Below are 16,653 nucleotides of genomic sequence, written 5' to 3' on the forward strand. Positions count from 1 at the left end.
TGTGTGGTCTGCCTGCCATGTTCCTTCTTACTGTAGGCCATGCTCCACTCAGGTGCCAAAATAGTCTTTTTAAAGCACAGGTCTGACCAAATCACTCCTGGTCTATTCAATAAACTCCTGTGACTCCCCAATCCTGTGACTTCCGAGATCAAATATCCTATGCTTTTTGATTTATAAAACCCTTTATAACCATCCCTCTCCCAACCTTTCTGGTCCTCCTATACCTTACTCCCCTCACCTACTCTGATATCCACTGATATTGATTTTTTTTCCATATGTTAGCCCTTCCCTTATCTCTGAATCTTGTCAATGATGCTTTCAATGCTCAAGTGTTTTTTTCCCTTACTTCTCATCTCCTAAATTTACTGACTTCCTTCTAGACTGAGCTTCAATATTAATACCATCTTCTGTAAGAGCCTTTCTAATTTGTCTGTCGATTTATCTATCTATCCATCCATCCATCAATCTATCAATTGATAGATCAATTGATCTATCTGTCTGTGCATCTGTCTGTCTGTCTGCCCATCTGTCAGGTCTTTCTACCTATTTGTATGCATGTATGTGCATATTGACATATAAACACAATATATACATATGAGTACAACATGCATGTGTTATATATATGTTGCTATATATTTATGTGTGTATGTATATATAACTACATATATAAAAACTATACATAAATATACACTTATTTGTTTATTAATTAAGCATCTACTATGAGCTAGTCACTGTGCTAAGCTTAGGGATCTGAAAAAGATAGTCTCTGCTTTCACATAGCTTACAATCAAAAAAGGGAGATGAAAAAGTGGTAGAGTAGATCAGTACAGGGTTGTGACGGTGATGGTAGAGTTGACACTAGGCAAATGGCAAATGAAGAATTTACTAGGATTTTGAGTCCTATAAAAAAGGGAGGCTATGGGAGAAGATCTTTTTCCAGTCCATTAGTCAGATGAGCAGAAGCAACTAAGAGTACTGATAAGGTATGAGTAATAAGGCTGTAGCAATCTCCCTCCATGATGATGACCTATAAATAAGTTTATGGGGGGTTGGGAGGGTGGGCAAGGTGTATGATCATAATGACAGTGAAACTGAAGCCAAACACAATAGCTAGTGGCAAATAAATACATATACATTAGCTTAACTCAATTGACCATTACAAACAGGTTCAATTATCCCCATTTTACAGATTAGGAAGATGAGACTAATAGAGATTAAGTGATTTGACTAAACAAGAGGATGAGAGGGAATTTAATCTCAGTTCTTCTTTGAAGTATCTAGTAGATTAGTTCAATTACATCATTTTACAAAGGAGGGAATTGAGAGATGAATGAATTGAGCAAATGAATTGCCTAAAATAATGGAAAAAGTTAGGGACAGAGCAAAGCTAATTTCTTTCATTCACCATAGGGGGAACAAAAAAACTTTTACTAAGAGGATACAATTTGTTATAAATGCTTTCACTAGGGAAAAAAATGTACTTTGTTTCTTTGCGATTCTTACCCTCTCCTTTCGTATTCATCATGTTTATTCACTGGAGGAATTTAAGAAATATCCAGTTTCATAATAATCTCATTTTCTCTGCAAATTTTGATTTGAAAATGATTTTTGTCTTGACAAAAGTTTATCTCCTTTGTGCATCCATCAATTTGCATAATAAATTGGGGTGCCTGGTTGCCATCCAATGCCTAATTGATTAACTACTTGTCATTCTCTGACTTTTGCCTAAAGCTTGCTTTTTAGATTTTCTCATTTTTACATAAATGATCACAATTTCAGCTTTTATGGAAAGAAAGCCGGAGGGGAAAACCATATACACATCCATACTAATTAATATAGTAATATATAACACTACACAATATATAACAGTATGGTTTAATACATAATATAATAAATAATACATTATGTAATGTTTTATATGTGTCTGTATACACATATTTAAAGGACCAGCTTTTATCTTTCACCCTGGGCATGAGCTAGGGAGCTAGCCTCAGACCAAGATTCTAATCTTTTGTCACAGATCTCTTTGGCATTCTAATGAGGTCCAAAGACTCCTCAGAATTATACTTTTAATTGTGTAAAAAAAGATATATAGGATTTCAACAGAAACAGTTTATATGGATGTAAAAATGTACTTTTTTCCATGTAAGTGTCAAAGTTTATGAACCCACTGAAATTTATCTGTGGCCCCTTTGGTGGACCCCAAGATAAAAATTCCAGCCTTAAAGAGAGCCTCAAGTATGAGAGATTTACAGCCAGAAAGTAACTACAAAATCTGACTGACAGCTCCCAGGTTATCTTCTCAATCATGCTTTTATTTCTGTTAAGGAAGCCTTACTTGCTCAGCATGTATCAAATGCATATCAGTGCTGAATGTTCAAGGGAGCCATCAAAAGAATATGTGAACAACAGCTTTGTAGGGTTTTTTCTGTGACTGCTATAATTAGTGAGGAGGAACACACACACACACACACACACACACACACACACACACACACTAAGGAGGTAAGCCAATTTCATTATGCTTTACATTAAACAAGTGTTTTATCTCCTTACCATGACTGCAGAAAGCCTAGAACCCATCAGAGGAGATGTTGGGATGATGATGAGAAAGAGGCTTCATTATCTATGTAGCCTGGAGCTACTTCTGTATGAAAACCTCCCCTGTGTAGAAATTTATCTGCCTTCACTTGAAGAAGAAGCTCCCTCTTCTAAGAGGCAATTGTTTCCAAGGGCTTTTCTCTCATATGAAAGTAGCTACCACTTACAGAACAATTTATCAAAATGATTATTTTTATTAATAGCATTTTCCCCCTCTACTTCCCTCCCTCACACACACATACACACACACACACACACACACACACACACACACACAAAAACTTTTTGTATCTTAGTCCATCTGTAAGTCCTCTAAGGAAGGTCTGGTTTGTGTTCTCAGAACCATGGAGAGGTATGTTTAAAATGGGGGCTCCACATGGAATGCCCTAAAAGCCTTAAATGCAATAAGTATATATGCATCATATACACCTATACAAGCATTAGTATGTATTCAAATATATTTATACACACATTCACATGCATGTGTGCATTAGCAATTATTAATATGAGGTTACCTAAGTAACTTTCTAAAATAAAACTTTTTTTTTTTTTTTTTTTTTTGCTGTGGTCATGAACTCTGAAGCCCTTTGAACTTAATATTCACAATCTGTCTCCAACATTCCTTGCCAATCATATCTCCTAATCACATAGGAGAGGCTTTTCTGGTTCACTCCCACTATAGTGATTTTTTTCTTCTGAAGGTGGAATGATAGTTTTATCATTCATTTAGCACTTAATCATCAACTGGCTTGTGAAATCTCCTGTTTTATCATCTATTCTTAAAATTGCTTCAAGCCTTATATTGCTTATTGAACTTTTCATAGGTCTATGTCTTGTTGCCCCAGGAATAACAATGGTTCACTATCCCAAAATGATTTGAGATTCTACAAAATACTTCTTTATAACAGCTTATTTTATCCACATTTTACACAGGAGGAAACTGAAGCTCAAAGGGGTACTTTTATGCCCCAAGTGCCATAACTATAAAGAAGAAGGACTGAGACTTTATTTTTTTTCTAATTTCTAATTTCAAATGTGATGCTCTTTCCTTCATACTGAGCTAATTAAATGGATTATAAATACTTCAAGAGAGGGACCATCTTACTCCCCTCCACTGCTACAAATGTCATTTTTAAACTTCGCTTTCCTTTCTCTCCTGCTCCTCGTTGTACTGTTCAAGGCCCTAGAAAAATCCCTGTTCCACATATAGTCCTTCTACATAGCTTCAACATGCCATGACTAGCTCCTGCCTTAACTAGCTTCATTATATACTTTAGGTATATATATATACATTCATATATATATCTTGGGTCCTTTTAAGGGATCATAGGATTTTAGAATAGAACAGTATCTTGAGATCATTTAATCCAAACCCTTCACTTTGTACATAAGTATGCTATGGTTCATAGAGATGCTGCTCAGTTTACTTAATGTCACACAACTTTATTAAATGGAAGAGCCAGCTCTTCTGACTTTCCATCCAATATTCTTTCTATTACAATTTTATCTCCCCAGTTGATTACTAAACATATGTTTTACAACTGAATGACAGGATAAGTAAGGACTGGTTATTGATTATCATACTAAGTTGTCTTGATAGTCCACTTTCCTAGGCTCAGTCAACACCAACAGGGAAGAGCTAATAACTGATTTTGCCATTGGTCAACCTGCAATAATTCCTAAGTTGGTGTGGGGATGATTGTTTCTTTTCCAGGAGAAGTGAAAAGAGACTTCTAGACTTTTTGATTATTTGCAACATAGGAATTATCCTTGACTCTTTCATCTTTTATGTTTCCTCCTCTATGCAATCTATTCCCAAGGCCTGTCAATTTTACAATCCCAACATTTCTTGGGTATGTCCCCTTTTGTTCCTCTGATACTACCACTACGCTGGTGAAGACCCTCATTACCTAAGGCCTTAAGTATTGAAATAGCTTTCTGAGTAGTTTTTCTGCCTCAGATCAACTTCAGTCAACTCCAGTCAACTCCAGTCAACTACTAGAGTGAGCTTCTAGATGTGATTATGTAACCCTATCATTTCTTCCTCCCCATTCAATAAACTCACAAAAACATTAAATCAAGTGTTTGGATTTTCAATTCCTTCATAATTTAGCCCCTTCCTCTCTTTCCAGTGTTCTTATAGTTTAGTTCTCTTCATGTACTCTACAATCCATGATGTTATTCCTTACATAAAACATTACACCTTTGACTACATTTTTGTAGGCTATCTCTTTGTGTTCAGAATTCCATCCCTACTCAACTTTACCTTCTGGCTTCCCTAGCTAAAATCTCATCTTCTGACAAAGCCTTTTCCTGATTCTGCTTAATGCCAGTGCTTTCCATTTACAAGTATTCCTAATACATCCTATATTTATTATCTTCCTATTAGACTGTGAATTCCTTGGGGCAGGGACTGTTTTTTCCCTTTTATTTATATCCCTGGAGATTAGCATAAGGCTGGGGATATAGTAACTACTTAATAAATGCTTTTTTGATTTGATTTGACTTATAAATTGAAATTACAGGGGGAAAAAGATTCCTATCCAGATACAAAATTCTGGCCTTGGAATAATAAAGACTCAATTTTCCTAATTCAAATCTGGCCTCAGACACACCAGCTTTTGGACAAGTCACTTAACTTTGTTTATCTCAGTTTCCTCATCTATAAAATGAACTGGAGAAGGAAAAGCAAAACAGCCCAGTATCTCTGCCAAGAAAGCCCTAAATAATGTCATGAAAAGTTGAATTTGAGTGAAATGACTCAACCATAACAATCCAGATACAATTAGTTTCTCCATTTTTACAAGTAGCATTAGATAGTTGAAGGAAATTTGACATAGTAGAATTGTGATGAATCATAATAACCTCTCTATTTCACTTTCCTCATCTTTAAAAAGGGGATAATAATAGTGTCTGCCTTTCAGAGTTATGAGGATTCAATGAGATACTACACAAAAACACCTTTGCAAATCTCAAGACACCGTATGAATGTTAGCTATCATCAGTTAAAAATCATTGCCCCAAATCATCAAATGGAAAGGACCTTGCCTGAGAGCATATGTTAAGTGCCTATTATGTTTAGTCTAATTGGGCTCCTCCTGTCTCCACTTGAAGACCTTTAATGATGGAAGTCTTCCATGGCAGTTTGTTCCACATTTGGATAGCTGTCATTATTAGGGTGCTTTCATTTGAAAGCACTAACCTATTTTCCTTTTATTTCACTCCCTCATCCAATTGCTCCTAATTCAGCTGCCTGGGGTCTTGTGGAATCTCCGTTCCATAAATAGTCCTTCTTCATAGCTTCTGCATATGAGTTCCACAAAGTCTTACCTTTACTAAATTGACACAACTTTGTTTTGTTTTTTTTCAACAGATTATTATAAAGTATAGCTTAAAGAGCCTTCATCAAGTTGGTCATTCTCCTTGGAAAAGGCCAATGCTGTAATTACAGAAATCAGTGTTGGTAGACTTTCTGTTATTTGATAATTATCTACTCTTAACTCACATTTGGATAGCACATAAAAGGCTTTTCCTGTGACAATCCTCTGAGGTAGGGAATATATTTTTCTGTTTGAGTGCACTAAGGCAAAATTACTTGTTCAAAATTGGTTAGCTAGTGATAGTGGGATCTTAAGCCCAGTTTATTCTAGCTCTGAGAGAAAGATATACAGAAAATTTACATAATGATAAAATACTCGTTATACAAATTATTATGAAGATTCTCATTTCTTAGGGTTAGGCTATACCAAAATTAAAATATAATAGAGAACAAAGCTTAGAAGAAGCCCACTACTCCTAATGATTTAGGAATTATTATACATACTAACTGGAAGTTTGGAATTAACTATAAACAGGGAGGATATGAAACTGACACTAGGGCCTGTAGTAAAAGTTAGGGCATTCCTCAGACACTTATCAATTATAACAACAAAAAATGACCCAAACTGATTGAAGTTAGCTTTTATAGCTATTTCTCTCTCTGGTAGGAAGCTAGGTGGTACAGTGAATTGAATACTGGGCCTAGAATCAGGAATACTTGAATTCAAATCCAGCTCACATACTGACTGTGTGATCCTGGACTTTACCTCTATCTGCCTCAATTTCTTGTATTTAAAATGAGAGATAATAACCTAACCTTGGGGGATTGCTATGAAGATGACAAGATATATTTTTAAAGTACTTAGCTCAATGCCTAAAAGCTTATTTCCTTCCTTCCTCAGTAACAGAAACAATAATAGAGGTCAGAAACAAAGTGGAAGTAGGTCAGTCAATCTTGATCCCTTTGATTTTGAATTTTCAGGATACCCCCTTGAATGGACAAATCTGATGTATATCCCATGGTCAAGCATTCTGGGACCATAGGGAGAAGTTATGTGGATAATGGACCTGAGAAAACAAAACTGTTCATCTTTTCTCAACTACTTATACTAAATAATTCAACCTTAGGGATAAAGTATATCAAGCAATTCTTTTCCCAAGTATGCTCAGAGAGCCTTTTTTCATTGTTGTGGAATTTTTCCCCATTATTACATATATCTGACTCTCTCCTGATTGAGACAGGTTCTCAAACACTTGATGGGGCCTATAGATGATGATGAATGACAAGTGAAAATGGTTTCTCTATACTTTTAAAATCTGTGATTTTCTACTATGTCCAAGTGCCCATTTTGATCTCAAAATCTGGTGTTTATGCCATTGTAAATGTCCATAAAAAGGGAAAAAATACTAGTCAGTTTTTATTTATATTTTCATAACAAAAATTAATCATCTGATACCAGTCATATGTATCTCTGAACAAATGGAAATATCTTTGAAATTTAACATTCTTGCTTTTCACTCTGAAGACTTAGGTTCCACCAATTCACTTACTTACTTACATGTTTAATCATAATATAGTGTCTGAATCTATCAAAGAGACCAAGCAAAATAGAACAGTCATTGAGACTTTCAGAATCAACTGGTTAATAGAAGCAATAACTACAATGTTTATGGAGCTTTTAGGTTTGTAACATTTATTCCTCATAACACTGTGGAATAAGTACTATAATTATCCTTATTTCACAGACTAGGAAATTGAAGCTGAGAGAATTAAGTAATTTGCCCAGGATCACATAGCTAGAAAATGTCTAAGGTAGAATTTGAACTTGGGTCATATCAGGAAGGCTCTTCTCAAATCTAATGGGAAAAATAGAACAGGCTTCCTGTCTAACCAAAGCTTTCCTGAATTCCGTGGCCATCTATTTTATGCATTATGGCTATTTTAACTCTCTTGACTGATTATTCCTGGACTATGGTTTTTTACTAATTACTGACCAATATTGACTATGTATACAGGGGCTTTTTGGATTGTTTCCTTCTTTTTTGTGTCTGATTATCTTTTGTCATTCTGGAATGTCAGCTCAGTTTAATCCTGATACCTATTTTTGTTTTTTAGTCATGACAAGATTAATCTTGATCTGGAGTCTTGTATTTTCCAATTGCCCATAGTTGATTTTGATTTAAAAGATCTTTAATTTAATTAAACAAAAAAGTGATTATTCTCCACAAGCAAAGTTTGAAGTATATTGTGGATTTTCTAATTATTCTTATCTACTAAATACATAATATCATTAACTATTAGAAAAAAATATACAGGGAAATTTTGGAAGGGGAGGTTGAAATCCAAGAAACATGTCATGATATGGACAAGTCTTATAAAATAGTGAAAGAAGCCCTATACTGGGAGTTCAAAGACCCGGATGGAATCTGCCTTCCCTTTTTTGCTGATCATATTAGCTTGGGCAAATTATTTTACTGAACCTCAGTGCCAATCTACATGATGGGAGGTAACAGCATTTATCCCATTTATCTTACAAAGAATTAATAAAATTACTGAAGAAAGCCCTTTCTAAACTGTAATGCTCTATGAATGTGTGTAATTATTATTAGGAATATAAGATGCACACACATAAAACAATATACACATATGACATATAGGAGACATATATACACACATTCATTCATCTAATTTTGTAGATATGTATGTATGCATATGACTATATATGTGTGTATATACATATACATATATATACATAGACACAAACACACACACACACACACACACACACACACACACACATACATACAGTGTGAGAGTTGAATACTGGTAAAAGACTGCAGCAGAGAACACACAGGCCCTGCAACCCAAAAAATATGGGTGCAAGGCTCACTTTTGACACATGATGACTGGGTGACCATGAATAAGTCATTTAGATTCCTAGTTCCCTATCCAACCCTCTTAAGTGTATAAATTGGAAAGAAGGGACTGATTTGAACCAGAGAAAATAAGTTCTTCACATTTCCCTACACTAATGATATAGGAGGTCCAAATTCATCCCCAAAGTCCTATTATATATATCACAGTTCACATGTGTTTTAAGGTTAATAACATACTTTTTTACAACTTTCTGAAGCAGGTTATTATTAAGTCCTATTGTTATGCCATTTTACAGATGAGTTAACTGGAAGCCCTGGGGCATCTAGGTAGTGTGCCAGATCTGAAGTCAGAAAAAACTTATCTTCCGTAATTCAAATTTGGCCTTAGACACTTACTGGTTGTATTACCCCGATCAAGTCACTTAATCTGTTTGACTCAGTTTCCTTATGTATAAAAAGAGTTGAGAAGGAAATTACAAATCACTTCAGTATCTTTAACAAAAAAACTCCAAATGGGGTGTGTGTGTTGGGGGGGGGGGGGAGGGCAGAGCCAAGATGGTGGAGTAAAGGCAGGAATTTACCCAACCTCTTTGCCATATTGCTCCAAATTCCTTTAAATAATGACTTTAAATAAATTTTAGAGCATTAGAACAACCCAAAAGATGGAGTAGAACATTTTTCAACTGAACACAACATAGAAGCTCAGCAAAAAAAAAAAAAAGTAACTCCGGACCCCCCCTGGCCCTGACCTGGATGGACTTCTGAATCAGCAGCAGCACTAGTGGCTTCCAGATCTCTCAGTCCAGGTACACCAAAGAGGAGATGGAAGGTCAGCAGAAAAGTCTGGTGAATCAGAGTGGGAGCCTACCAGGCTACAGTGGGGCTGGGATATACCTAAAAGCTCCTAGGCAGAAAGGAGTGCTTGTGATCAGATTCCTAGAAGGAGTTCTGAAAATAGCTGCATAAAACCCCTGAAGCTTGGGACAGTGCACCCTCCATCTTGGAAACAGAGCCCTACTTTAAAAATAGTTAAAAGCAGATAAATAAGCTGAGGAAATGAGTAGAAAACAACAACAACAAAAAAAAAAAAGTTTCTGACCATTGAAAGTTATTACAGTGACAAGGAAGCTCAAAACACATCCTTAGAAGATGATAACAAAGTCAAAGCTTTTACATACAAAGTCTCCAAGAAAAAAAAAAAAGAATTGGGCTCAGTCCATGGAAGAGCTCAAAAGGGACTTTAAAATCAAATAAGGGAGATAGAGGAAAAATTAGGGGGAAAAAATTGAGAGAGGTACAAAAGGAAATGCAACAAGTTAATGAGGAAAAGGATGTCTTAAAAAGCAAAATAGGCCAATTGGGAAAGGAAATACAAAAGCTCATTGAGGAAAACAATTCCTTAAAAATAGAATTGAACAAATGGAAGCTAATGACTTTATGAGAAATTAAGATACAATAAAGCAACCCCCCCAAAAAAATGAAGAAATAGAAAAAATGTGAAATATCTCATAGGAAAAATAATTAACCTGGAAAATAGATCCAGGAGAGATAATTTAAAAATTATTGGTCTACAGAAGAAATATCAAACAGCTGCCTTAAGTCAGCTTTTTTATGTGTCTAGTACCTGGCATATAGGCACTTAATAAATGCTTATTGAATTAAAAAAAAATATTGGTCTACCTGCAAGCCACGATCAAAAAAAAAAAAAAAAAAAAAAAGCCTGAACGTCATCTTTCAAGAAATTATCAAGGAAAACTGTCCTGACATTCTAGAACCAGAGTGTAAAAAAGAAATTGAAAGAATCCGCCAATCACCTACTAAAAGAGATCACAAAATAAAAACTCCCAGGAATATTATAAACAAATTCTGGAACTCCCAGGTCAAGGAGAAAATATTGAAAGCATCCAGAAAGAAACAATTCAAGTACAGTGGAGCCACAGTCAAGATAAAACATTAAAGGAACAGGTTTGAAAAGTTAAGGAATATGCTGTTCATTCTTAGGAAGAGCTTTCCATGAACCAGAGTCCCTCATCCCCAGACATCATAATGAATCGAGGTCTTTGGATCACGGTTTTTAGAGAACATCTAGGACAGCATTGTTATTTTACAGTTAAAGAAACAGAATATATTAAATATATTAAATATTCCAGAGAGTAATGGAGCTAAAATTGTAATCAAGAATCACCTAGAAGCAAAACTGTGTATAATCCTTCAGAGGAAAAGGTGATCATTCAATGAAATAGAAGATTTTCAAGCATTCTTGATTAAAAGACCAGAGCTGAATGGAAAATTTGATTTTCAAATACAGGATTCTGGAAAAGCATAAGGAAGTAATCAGGAAAGTGATACCATAAGGGACTCAATAAGGTATATCTGTTTACATTCTTACATAAAGAAGTGATACTTGTAATCCATTAGAACATTCTCATTTTTATGGCAGTAAGGGGTGTAGTTAGACAGAGGGCACGACTGTGAGTAGAATATGAAGGGATAATATCTTCTTTTTTTAATGATGAAATTAAGGGATGAGAGAGGAATGTCATGGGAGAAAGGGAAAAAGGAAAAATGGAATGGCGCAAATTATTCACCATAAAAAAGAGATAAGAAAAAAGCTTTTACTGTGGAGGCGAAGAAAGGGAAAAGAGGATAAATGAGTGAACCTAACTCTCATCAGAATTGACTCAAATAGAAAATAACATACATACTCAATAAAAATACTCAATAGAAATCTATCTTACTCTGCAGGAAAATAGGAGAAGAATGTAATATGGGAAGATGAGAAGGGCTATAAAAAGAGGGGATATTGGAGGAGGGAATAGTCAGTAGAAAAACACTTTTGAGGAGGGACAGGCTAAAAGGAGAGAGAGAATAAATGGGGGGAAATACCATTAGCAATAGCATTTGTAAAAAAAAAATCAAAGAAAGTTTCTCTGATGGAATATTATTATTCTCTGGGAAATAATGAGCAAGATGCTCTAAGGAAAAAACAAAAAACAAAAACAAAACACAAAAGCTGAAAAGTCTTCTCTGAACAAAGTTAAATATAGGGTATAGAAAGTAATACCAATGTTCTGGGATAAACAGCTGATGAAGAGTCAATAAAATGACTGTTATTCTCAGTAGTACAATTATTTATACCTACTCTGAAGGATCTATGATGAAAAAGCCTATCCATATCCAGAGAAGGAATTGATTGTGTCTGAATACAGATCAAAGGATTCTCTCTCTGTTTCTGTCTTTCTTTTTCTCTTTCACTTTCTTTAACTTAATTTTTCTTGAGGTTTTTCTTTTTATTAAGGTGGGAGATCTATGTTTTCTTTCACAACTTGACTTTTATGGAAATGTTTTGCATGATCTCACATGTACTTTCTTAATTGTGGGTTGGGACAAGGGAGAGAATCTAGAACTCAGAAATTTTTTTTTATTCTCCTGAGTCAATCAGGGATAAGAGACTTGCCCAGGGTCATGCAGCTGGGAAATGTTAAATTTCTGAGGCCAGATTTGAACTCAGGTCCTCTGAGTTGGGTGGTACTCTATTCGCTGCACCACCTAGCTGCCCTGTAGAACTCACAAATCTTTTTAAAAAATTATTTTGAATGTAATTGGGGAAAGTATTAAATAAATAAAAGAAAACTCCAAAAGCAGTCATGAAGAGTCAGGCATGACTGAAATGACTGAATCAGTCTAACTGAGGCACACAGAAATAAAGTGACTTGGTCAACATCCTGTAATCATGATGTCTTGTAGCTGAAATTTGAATGCACATCTTCTGATTTCAAATCTAAACTTGTTTTTTTAAACCATATTATACAGTCTCTTTATGAGTTCTTTCCAGTAATTAATCTGATTCTGAAATTAACTAGATTTTTTAATCTGATTTTTATTAGAAAGCATTAAATGCCAAGAAAAGTAGGCTATTAGGAATGTATTTTAAAACGTAACATCCTGATTGTATCTTCAGTGTATATAGATTCATTCTAATCCTCCATATCTTTTGTAGTTAAGGTCCTCTAAAATGAGGATTGATGTTCAAAAAGATAACCCTGAGGAAGCATCTCTAATCAGTCAACAGATTAAATTATGTTTTATGCAATATATTTACAAAGTCTTGGAAAATGGATTATCACAAAGATCTCACAACCAGGTTTGAAAGAGAAAGGAGTTTACTGTTCACCCTTAGAAAGAGTTTTCCATGAATCAGAGACCTCATTCCCAGAAATTATAATGAATCAAGGTCTTTGGATCACAGTTTTTCGTGAACATTTAGTATAACCTTGTGTGTTTTACAATTAAGGAAACTAAAATGAATACATTAATGATCAGGACTTAATCTTAGCTCTATATTTCAGAGTATCTTGTTGGTTTTTGAACATCTTTCTATGTTCCTTGTTGCCTTTGAGTGATATTGACTTGACTAGGTCACATAAGCAATGAATGGCAACATATATATTTAAATCTAATTCTTCTAGTCTAAGTTTCCTGCTACACAATGGTGGTTTTCTTAGTATGTTTTCATCTTATTCTAAATTACTCAAGTGTCTAGCTGATCTTAGAGACCCTTCTAACTCTGAGGTGCCAGGATTTTGCCAAGGCTAATGACCTGCCTCTTAACCTTAAACATCAAAGAATCTGTTTCAGAATTCCTTTTTTTAGTATTTTCAAGTCCCTGTTCCTTGGTTGATAATTATCACCTTAGATTCTCACAAATAGAGCTGATCTGGAGACTTAGAAGTCCCATTCTCTCATAACTGTTGATCTTGTCTTGGTAGAAAGTTTCTTCTGTCCTCTGGCATTGACCTAGATGAAATCTTATTTCACTATTTTGTTAGGGACCATTGTTCAATGTTTATCTGCTTCCTTTGAATCCTTTGAATTAATAAGCTTTCCTTCAGTCTTCAGATTTTAGGCAAAGAGGACCATGATGCCATAAACATCAACATTTGAGCCAAATATTGTTGAATAAGGAGCAAGTTGAAGAAGATGATAAGGGAGTTTTAGACCAAGTCTTGATGTTAGATGGCCTTAATTTTCCAAGAACAATGTTTCACTCCCCTAATTTTAGAACAAAGGTCCTTTAAAATTCATTCATAGTTGGGGAATTGTTAGACAAACTAATGTAATGGAACATTGCAATGTCATAAGATATGATGAATATGAAGGATTTAGAGAAATCTTAGAAGACTTGTGTAAACTGATATAGAATAAAGGAAGAAGAAGAACAAAATACAAAATAAAATATTATGTCATGACTGTGGTCATCACTAGGTAAATACAAGAACAATAAAACAATAATGAACACTCTTTTGAAAAGAAATTTTCATGTTGTAAAGCATAATAAAAATAATACATTTATTTCTTATAGATACCTAATAAGATAAGTGTTATTCTTATTTCTCATTCTATTGATAAGGCAACTAAGATCAGACTATTTAAATGGATTGCTTATGGTCATGTAGATAGCAACAATTTGGCAGGATTTTAGCTCTTTCCTCACTTCAAATACAGCACACTTAGCAGTACAGGTACCATAATCCTTTTACTGGAAAGGTGGAAAACTATGGGTGTGGAATATTTCATGTGCTATCAATCATGGGTGCTGAACTAGTTGGTTTTGCTTAATTGCCCAATCAATGTGGTGTGGTCAGGTGGGGAGGCATATCTGGCAATGTACGTAAAAATAAAGACATCAAACTTAGATAAAATAGCAATAGAATCCTATATTTGGAATTAGAAAGGATATCAGAGGACTACTCATCTTCATTTTCCAGGTAAGTAAAGTAAGGATCCAGGTCAGCTGGGTGATACAGTAGTTAGTGCACTGGACTTGAATTCTGGGCCTGAGTTCAAATTTGGTCTCAGATATTTACTAACTGTGTGATCCTGGGCAAGTCATATAACTCTTATTTATCTTACTCATCTGTAAAAATAGCAACACACTGAAGAAGGAAATGGGAACCACTCCAGCATTTTTGCTAAGAAAACTCCATGAACTCTGTCCATGGGCTCATGGAGAATTGGACACAATTGAAAAACTGACAAACTGAGGCTCAGAGGGACTATTTGATTTTCCTAAAATCATACAAGCACTAGAAGTAAAATCTGTGTTTCTGACTCCCAATTCACAGCACTATTAAATCATGACACAGTGATTCTAGTAGTTGAGAAAGAAGGAAGGAGGTTTGGAAAGCTTCCAGGCTTCCTTAAAATAAAAACCCATTAAAATTCAACCCTAATTCTCAGAGAATGTCTGGACCATGGTTAGAGATATTTAATGTCTCAGGAGAAGAGATGGATCAGGAGGGTGACCTGGAATAACCCTTTCCTCCCAGTCTCTGAATTTAGAATAAAAGGCTTATATAAAAAATGTAGGTCTAACTCATAGAGATGAAGTAGGCCATGGTTAGGTGAGACATTTGTGGAAAATGGGTCACTGGCACTATGTTCTAATGGCTTATTTTTACTTCTTTCTTTTAAGAACAACCAATCTTCCAAAGAATCTTTTGTAAGTCACATCACATTCTTCTGTATAGCCAGTGAGATGGCTCCTTGTCTTTACCTTTGGTTACTTCCCATCATCATGGCCTCATGAGGATTCTGTTCCATGCACTCAAACATATTTCCCCAATCTTGCCTGACCAGCCCATAATCCTTAGATGGATCCAGAGTCCGATTAATAGTGTTCCCCTGTTTTCTGTTCCCAGAGCTATCCTTTTTAGCTCATTATAGGGACATAATACAAGTTATTTAACCTTCTTGAGCTTCAAGTATCTACAAAATGAGGAGAATGAACAAACTCATCTCCAAAGGTTCTTCCAGTTCAAAAAGTCTATGATGTGCTTGTGTTTTATGTTCAAAGAAAAATTTAAAATTGGGAGTGGGAACATTGGTGAGAGTATTTTTAACTTTCTTTTTGGTAATTAATTAGTTATTTAGTTTCAAGTCCAGGGCCAAGAGCATAAATGTTAAGGAAATTTGTGTGTGTGTGTGAAAATGAATAAATAAATTAGCCTTCACTGCCTTGCACAATTATGCAATTGCTTACCTAAGGGGTTAGCAGGCTGCTAGTTATGAATATAGTATCATAGGAAAAGAGAGGAAGGAATGCCTTGGGTCAATGTGAGTAAATTGGTAGTAAAATACAAAGTTAAAAAAAAGGATAGGAAATTTTGAAAAACGATCAGCTAGACTGCTTTGAATCAAAGTAAATTACACAGCTGCTTACAAATGTGATTCACCTTTATCCCTCCTTCCAGAAATTGCTGAACATTTGCCATAGGAAGTCAAGAGACAGTAAAAAGGAGAGGGAGAGGGAGAAAGACAGAAGACAGACATTCAGGTGTACTGACAAAAACAGAGAGAAAGATACACAGAGACAGAAAGAAAAATACACACACACACACACAGAGACAGAGACAGAAAGGCAGAGACAGATACAAAGACAGAGAGAGATAGAGGCAGAGAGAGAGAAGACAGAGAGAGTAACTGAGACAGAGAAAGACTGGGACAGGGGACAGAGGCAGAGAAAGATGGACACAGAGAGAGATTGTCAGAGACAGAAAAAAGAAATTGACCAAAATCAGAATTGAGCACAGAATTGAGTTCAATCTTGATGCCAACTTCAAATAAAACTTTTCAAGATGAATCTGGAAAATGGGACTAGATGAAGAATATAATGGGAGAGTTCAGAGAACACAAATCTGGATTCAAGGCATGGTTCTGTCAATGTGGCCTAAATCTTTTTCTTTCTCTGAAAAAATGAGGAGTTTAGACTAGGTGACCTTAAAGGCTCCTATAGTGCTTGTGTCTCATGCTTTGTGGTTCCACTCTGAGAAGCCAGGAGGAGATCAGTGCCCAAAG

The sequence above is a fragment of the Antechinus flavipes genome, chromosome 3 (assembly GCF_016432865.1).
Source record: "Antechinus flavipes isolate AdamAnt ecotype Samford, QLD, Australia chromosome 3, AdamAnt_v2, whole genome shotgun sequence".
In the NCBI taxonomy this organism is placed as follows: domain Eukaryota; kingdom Metazoa; phylum Chordata; class Mammalia; order Dasyuromorphia; family Dasyuridae; genus Antechinus; species Antechinus flavipes.